The sequence below is a fragment of the Lissotriton helveticus genome, chromosome 4_1, assembly GCF_964261635.1.
Source record: "Lissotriton helveticus chromosome 4_1, aLisHel1.1, whole genome shotgun sequence".
NCBI lineage: Eukaryota > Metazoa > Chordata > Amphibia > Caudata > Salamandridae > Lissotriton > Lissotriton helveticus.
The window spans coordinates 694,208,781-694,215,608 of NC_136063.1; the positions used below are offsets into that span (position 1 = coordinate 694,208,781).

Consider the following 6,828-nt stretch of genomic DNA (forward strand, 5'->3'; position numbering starts at 1 on the left):
TTCACACTGGTGCCTTGATCTAACAGCCATATTCGGAACCGCTATAACCCCATCTTTTCTCTTTTTCCCCCTAAAACCCCCGTCCCTTCTTTCTCCACCCCTTTTTTCCCCTCTATGTACAGGCAATGACTCATGCATAACATCCTTGTGTCCTGATGAGGTTTCCCAATTCTAGATGGGATCGAAATGTCGTTGACTCTTATTTCTTGATTCCAAACTGGCTCATTTAAATTTCTGTGGAGCATAAGATGCTTCTTTCTAATGTGACTGATTGAATATGTATTTACTGACAAAGTCCCCATGTATATAAATGCCTGAGATCTGGAAATCTGTTGACTTCCAACCTTTTAAGAACATAATTTTTTATATGATCCTGCTTTATGATTTTTCAATTATTTTTAATTTCATACATGTATTGAGTCTCCACTGTGGAGAATATCAACCCAAGTCCTACTGTTGTTCTGTGTACCATTGTTCTTGACTCTTTTGAAGGGACCAAAGTCTCTTATAAAGATATCTATAAGATATTGGTCATTCCTGTCCTGCTCCCCTGTTCCTTTGCACAGACAGCAGCTGTGCACCAATGCAGACACCCTTGCACCATGGTGCAAGGGTGCCTGCGTTGCTGTGATGATTGTTGCTTTCCTGGAAGAGACACCTTCCTGCTCAAAAACCATCATAATGACATTTTGCTCCTTCTCTGTATGCAGCAGAATGCATATAAAGAGCAAAAAATCAGGAGAACTAAAACTATTCCTCCTCGTTGCGACACTCCTACGTAGGATTCGGACGCATTCCCAGGTTTATGACACTATGTAAGTCTGGGAATGAGTCAGGTTCCATGGATGTTGCGTGGGATCACCCACAGCAACACCCGCAGAACACCACTTTCAATATGCTTATAAATGATGTCCTACAGTGGTAGTGAAAGTAAGAGGTTTGTTAAAAAAAGGTAGAGTGGGAGGTGATATAAGGTGGTTTGTAACAAATTTGGCTTGGGCAGAGAGCTCCGCTCTGTCAGCAGAGCGAAGTAAGCCAGCCACCCCCGCCCCTGGCCTGGTCCCTGCTTCTGAACCCAGCCAGGTCGGGTGAGCCTCCCTGGGCTCCGCTGAACCCCGGTCCCCAGCGCCCGGACCCTCGGCTGGCTTGCAGGACCTGGAGGCTCCCGCACCCCGGGGCCCACCGGACAGAGCTCAAGCCCAAGGGCCCAGTCCCAGCTTCCGAACCCTGGCCAAGCTGGGGAGAGCCTCACTGGGCCTCGGTGAACCCTCGGCTGGCTTGCAGGACTGGGGGGCTCGTGCACCCCGGGGCCTGCCGGAAGGAGCTCAAGCCCTGGGCCCGGTCCCAGATTCTGAAGGCTAGCCAGGGAGAACTTCCCCGGGCCCTGTTGGACACCCGTCCCACACGCCTAGACCCTCAGCTAGCTTGCAGGACAGTGGGCTCCAGGGGCCCGGTGGACGGAGCTCAAGCCCTGGGCCCGGACCCAGCTTCCGAACCCTAGCCAGGCCGGAAAGAGCCTCCACGTGCCTCGGCAGACCCCAGTCCCCAGTGACCGAACCCTCGGCTGGCTTGTAGGACCATGGGCTCCCGCACCCCTGGGCCTGTCGGACGGAGCTCAAGCCCCAGGTCATATCCCAGCTTCTGAACCCTAGACAGGCTGGGGAGAGCCTCCATGGGCCCCAGTGGACCTCGACTGCCTTGCAGGACCGGGGGCTCCCACACCCCGGGGCTCGCTGGATGGAGCTCAAGTCTCGGGCCCGGTCCCAGCTTCCGAAGCCTAGCCAGGCCGGGGAGAGCCTCCCCGGGCCCCATTGGACCTACGTCCCCCACACCCAGACCCTCAGCTGGCTTGCAGGAAGGGGGGTTCCCACACCCTGTGGGCTGCCAGACAGAGCTCGAGCCCCAGGCCCGGTACCAGCTTCCAAACCCTAGCCAGGCCAGGGAGAGCCTCCCGAGGCCCCAGTGGACCCCTGTCCCCAGCGTCCACACCCTCAGCTGCCTTGCAGGAAGGTAGGCTCCCGCAACCCAGGGCCCGCTGGACGGAGCTCAAGCCCCGGGCCTTGTCCAAGCTTTTGAACCCTAGCCAGGCTGGAGAGGGCCCCAGTGGATCCCAGTTCCCAGCACCCGAACCCTCGGCTGCCTTGTAGGACAGGGGGCTCCAGCACCCCTGGTCCTGCCAGAAGGGGCTCAAGTCCCAGGCTTGGTCCCTGCTTCTGAACCCTAGCCATGCCAGGGAGAGCCTCCCCAGTCCCAGATGGACCCTCGGCTGCCTTGCAGGACAGGGGGCTTCTGCACACCAGGGCATGCCGGATGAAGTTCAGGCCCCAGGTCCAGTCCCTGCTTCTGAACCCTAGACTGGCCAGGGGGAGCCTCCCTGGGCTCCGGTGGAACCTGTCCCCAGTGCCCGAACCCTCGGCTGCAACCAAGGAGAGTTAAGCCCTGGCCACCTCATCTCCCCGGCGCCCTGCCAGTGGAATCCCTTTTTCTTGATTGATTCTTGATATTAAGCCCCTACGTAGAACTCTGGGGAAGGACAAAAGTAAGAGTTAGCCCAGCCGGCAGGACCATCTGGTCACGCATCCCACAGGGCCATCTGGTCGCCCAGCCCGCAGGACCATCTGGTCACCCAGCCCACTGGGCTATCTGGTTGCTAAGCCAGGTGACCAGATGGCCCCGAATGACCCAGAGCCCAGATGGCCTGAGACAGCCGGACCCACTTGCCCTTGCAGTTCAACGATGGCGAGGGTGGCCAGGCACTCCAAGGCCACTGCTGGGGAGGCTCCTTCCCTGGGGCTGCTCACCTCCCTACTCAACTTGCCTGGGAGCAGTGGGAAGGGGTGGTCCCCGGCCAGCCCAGGCCATCTGGTCACCCAGCTGACAAGCAAGGATGGCGGCCCCCATACCCGCAACCTGGTGGGGCAGGGACGGGAGGGGGAGGTCCATGCCACAGGGCACGTGGTGGAGGTAGCCTCCCGCAGGCCTCATCCCTCTCACCATCCTGGTGGCAGAAGGTCCCAACCCTGGGTGTGGTGGAGGAGAGCATCCTAGGGCACCCACGCATGGAAAGACAAAAGCTTGGCTCAGAGCATGACTTTCAATAGATCACAGCGAGGTAACTGCTCTGCTACTTGTGAAACCCTGACTCAGAATCAGGTCGTCTATGAATGATTTAGGACTGGGTGCCCCACAAACATGAGGTGCACCAAGGCGATGGACGCGGCCCCCTTCCGTCCACGCTCCAGTCCCCATGCGATTGGCTCCATGCACCGGCCCCGTGAGAGAGGCCAGCTATTCCAGGCCAACCAAGGCTCCACGGCACTCTGGTATCGTTACGGTTTAAGGGGGATTCTGACTTAGAGGCGTTCAGTCATTATCTCACAGATGGTATCTTTGCCCCATTGGCTCCTCAGTCAAGCACATACACCAAATGTCTGAACCTGCGGTTCCTCTCGTACCGAGCAGGATTACTATTGCAACAACACATCATCAGGATAAAAATAACGTGTCTCGAGATGGTCTAAACCCAGTTCACATTCCCTATTAGTGGGTGAACAATCCAACACTTGGGGAATTCTGCTTCACAATGATAGGAAGAGCCGACATCGAAAGATTAAAAAGTGACGTCGCTATTAATGCTTGGCCGCCACAAGCCAGTTATCCCTGAGGTAACTTTTCTGACACCTCCTTCTTGAAACCCAAAAAGTCAGAAGGATCGCCAGGCCCCGCTTTCAAGGTCCGTATTCATACTGAAAATCGAGATCAAGGGAGCATTTGCCCTTTTGCTCCATAGGAGGTTTCTGTCCTTCCTGAGATCGCTTTAGGGCACCTGTGTTATAGTTTGACAGGTGTACCGCCCCTGTAAATCTCCCTAGCTGCCACTGTCCCAGGAGCTGGTCTCGATCGACGGGCGTCCTGATGAGCGTCGGCATCGGGCGCCTTTTCCTGGAGTACGGTTCATCCTGCAGCGCCAGTTCTGCTTACCAAAAGTGGCCCACTATGCACTCGCCTTACATGCCCGGATCCACGCCAGCGAGCCAGGCTTTTTACCTATTTACAGTTTGAGAATAGGTGGAGATCATTCCAGGCTCAAGACCTCTAATCATTCGCTTTACCAGATACAACTGGGGACTCAGAGCACTAGCTATCCTAAGTGAAACTTCGGAGGGATTCAGCTACTAGATGGTTTGATAATGTCTTTTGCCCCTATACCCAGGTGGGATGACCGATTTGCATGTAAGGACCGCTACGGACCTCCACCATCTTTAGGGTCCTATCACGCACGCTCATACTCTACCTCCCCGACGGAGTGGATGAGACGGGCCGGTAGTGCGCCTGCCGCTTGAAGGGCGGCAGGATCCTACCTTAGCCGGCGCTCGCTGGCCCTCATCTTCATTGTGCCACAGGGTTTCGCTTGGCCCTCTGACTCGCGCATGTGTTAGACTCCTTGGTCTGTGTTTCAAAACGGGTCGGTGGGTAACTGATATCGCCACAGACCACTGGCACCCGGCATGGGCCTCCCCACCCAGTGGCTACACGCGGTCAGGGCGCACTGAGAACAATCCGCCCCAGTCAACAGTTGCGCCGGGAGCAGGGTGCCCTGTATCCTCCTTCCCGCCCCGGCGAGGGCATGGAGGTGGTCGAATCTCTCTCTGCCCTGCGGGAACAGTAAAGCTGCTGCCAGGGGGCTGTAACACCCTCTGCGGAAGCAGAGGGTTACCTGCCACCCTGAAGCCTTCCCAGCTCACCCAGAGCCAGTCACAGTGCACCGCCACAGAGGAAATGTGCCCTGCGGGGGCCAGGTGCCATTCCCACTTAGGGGATCCAGAAGACCCGGGCCACCGACCTTCCCGCCGTGTTAAATCCTCTGGGCAGACTGCACGGACCCCACCCGGTGGCAGCAGGGCTTTCAAGGGGGGGTGGTACCATCCCAGGGAGTCACTGCCATTCGGTTTCCCCCCCACCACAGGGGTCTTGCTGGGTGAGTGGGGGTTGCCTCCTAGGAAAGGGACAGGGGACAGGGCCACCCCTCATCCCCGGGTCCTCACACATTGATCAGGTCCTCCCCGGTGGAAGAGGCATGCCGAAGGCCCGGTCCTCACCCAAGCGTCCCATGCGGGCACAGACCGCTCCGCTAGCCAGGATGCTCCAAGGCAAGGCTGGGCCCTGTGCCTACTGTGTGTGCTTGCAGGAGGTGGCAAGGGCTTTGGGCTGATGCCGTCGGTCACTCGGGCCGCTCTGACATTAATGATTCTCCCTCAGGTTCACCTATGGAAATCTTGTTACGACTTTTGCTTCCTCTAGATAGTCAAGTTTGATCGTCTTCTCGGCGCTCCGCCACGGCCGTTGCTGACCCCAGCAGGGCCGTTCCATGGACCTCACTAAACCATGCAACCGGTAGTAGGGACAGGCGATGTGTAAAAAGGCAAGCTCATGACCTGCACTTACTGGGAATTCCTCGTTCACAGGAATTAATTGCAATCCCTAATCCCTATCACGAACAGGGTTCAGCAGGTTACCTTCATGCTGATCCATTCAGTGTAGTGCGCGTGCAACCCCGGACATATGAGGGCATCACAGATCTGTTATTGCTCGATCTCGTGTGGCTGAATGCCACATGCCCCTCCAAGAAGTTGGACGCCGACCGCTGGGGGTCGCATAACTACTTAGCATATAGGAGTCTTGTTTGTTATTGGAATTAACCAGACAAATCATTCCACCAACTAAGAACAGCCTTGGCACCACCACCCACAGAATTGAGGAAGAGTTATCAATCTGTCAATCCTTTCTGTGTCCGGGCCAGGTGAGGTTTCCCGTGTTGAGTCAAGTTGAGCCGCAGGCTCTACTCCTGGTGGTGCCCTTCCATCAATTCCATTAAGTTTCAGCTTTGCAACTATACTTCCCCCAGAACCCAAAGACTTTGGTTTCCGGGAAGCTGCTTGGTGGCTCATGGGATTAATGCTGCCTGTTAGAAATGGGATCCCTGGCTAGCCAGGGCTTGCGCCAAAGTTAGTCAGAGACCACCACTTCTACGTCAGGGCAAGGGAGTTACATGCCAAGATAACCCCTGCTCACCCTCTAGGTAACGTGGCGCGAGCAGCAAGGCTAAACTTGGAGGCGATGTGAGTTAAGTATTTGCGCACGCACCCCAGCAACAACACCCAAGGCCCACCACAAAGGAAACTCAACACAAGGTTATGTATAAAAATAGCCTTTGTATTACACCCAAAAACATTAGATAAAAACACTTTACAATGTGCCAACAGGCACGGGCAGAATTTACAGGGGATATGTACAAGACAGGGCCACCTGGACCACTGTCAGGGATCAGCACTTTTAGAACTTAGAATCCAATACTTGTAGACCTAGAACTTAGAACATAGAGCCTATCGGACAGTACCTTCCGTCCTGGTTGCGCGGGATAATGCGAGTGATCTCCTTAGTAGGCTTGAGCGGGCGGCCAGCTAGCTACAAGCGTCTGTCTGGGGCGACCAATGTGTGCGGCTCAGAGGAGGAGGGGGCGGCAGGATGCGGGCGGCCCAGTGAAGCAGCGCGTCTCAGGGGAGAGCGGCGCGGCTCGAGGCTTGGACGGGCGGCTGGGCACGAGCTGCCGAGGGGAGTGAGCGAGGCACACTTCAGCGAGGCCCCAGTGGCCCAGGGAGATCAGTCAAGTCCCAGCAATTTGTCAGGGAAGGCACAATAGAGTCCACTGGTCCTGGAACTCTGGTCAGAGGGCGAGCTCAGTATCAAGCCCTTGGAGATAGTTAAACACCAAATAATCATGTAGCACAAAATAGAACATAAAGCACACAACCAGTAACCACTGGTAAC

The 6,828-nt window shown here is 56.2% G+C and overlaps 1 pseudogene; it reads right to left on the bottom strand.

Moving 5' to 3' along the window:
- Nucleotides 1-3,070: 3,070 nt before the first annotated feature.
- LOC144829725 (28S ribosomal RNA) lies at nt 3,071-3,919 on the bottom strand (annotated as a pseudogene).
- Between the last annotated feature and the right edge of the window lie 2,909 nt (nt 3,920-6,828).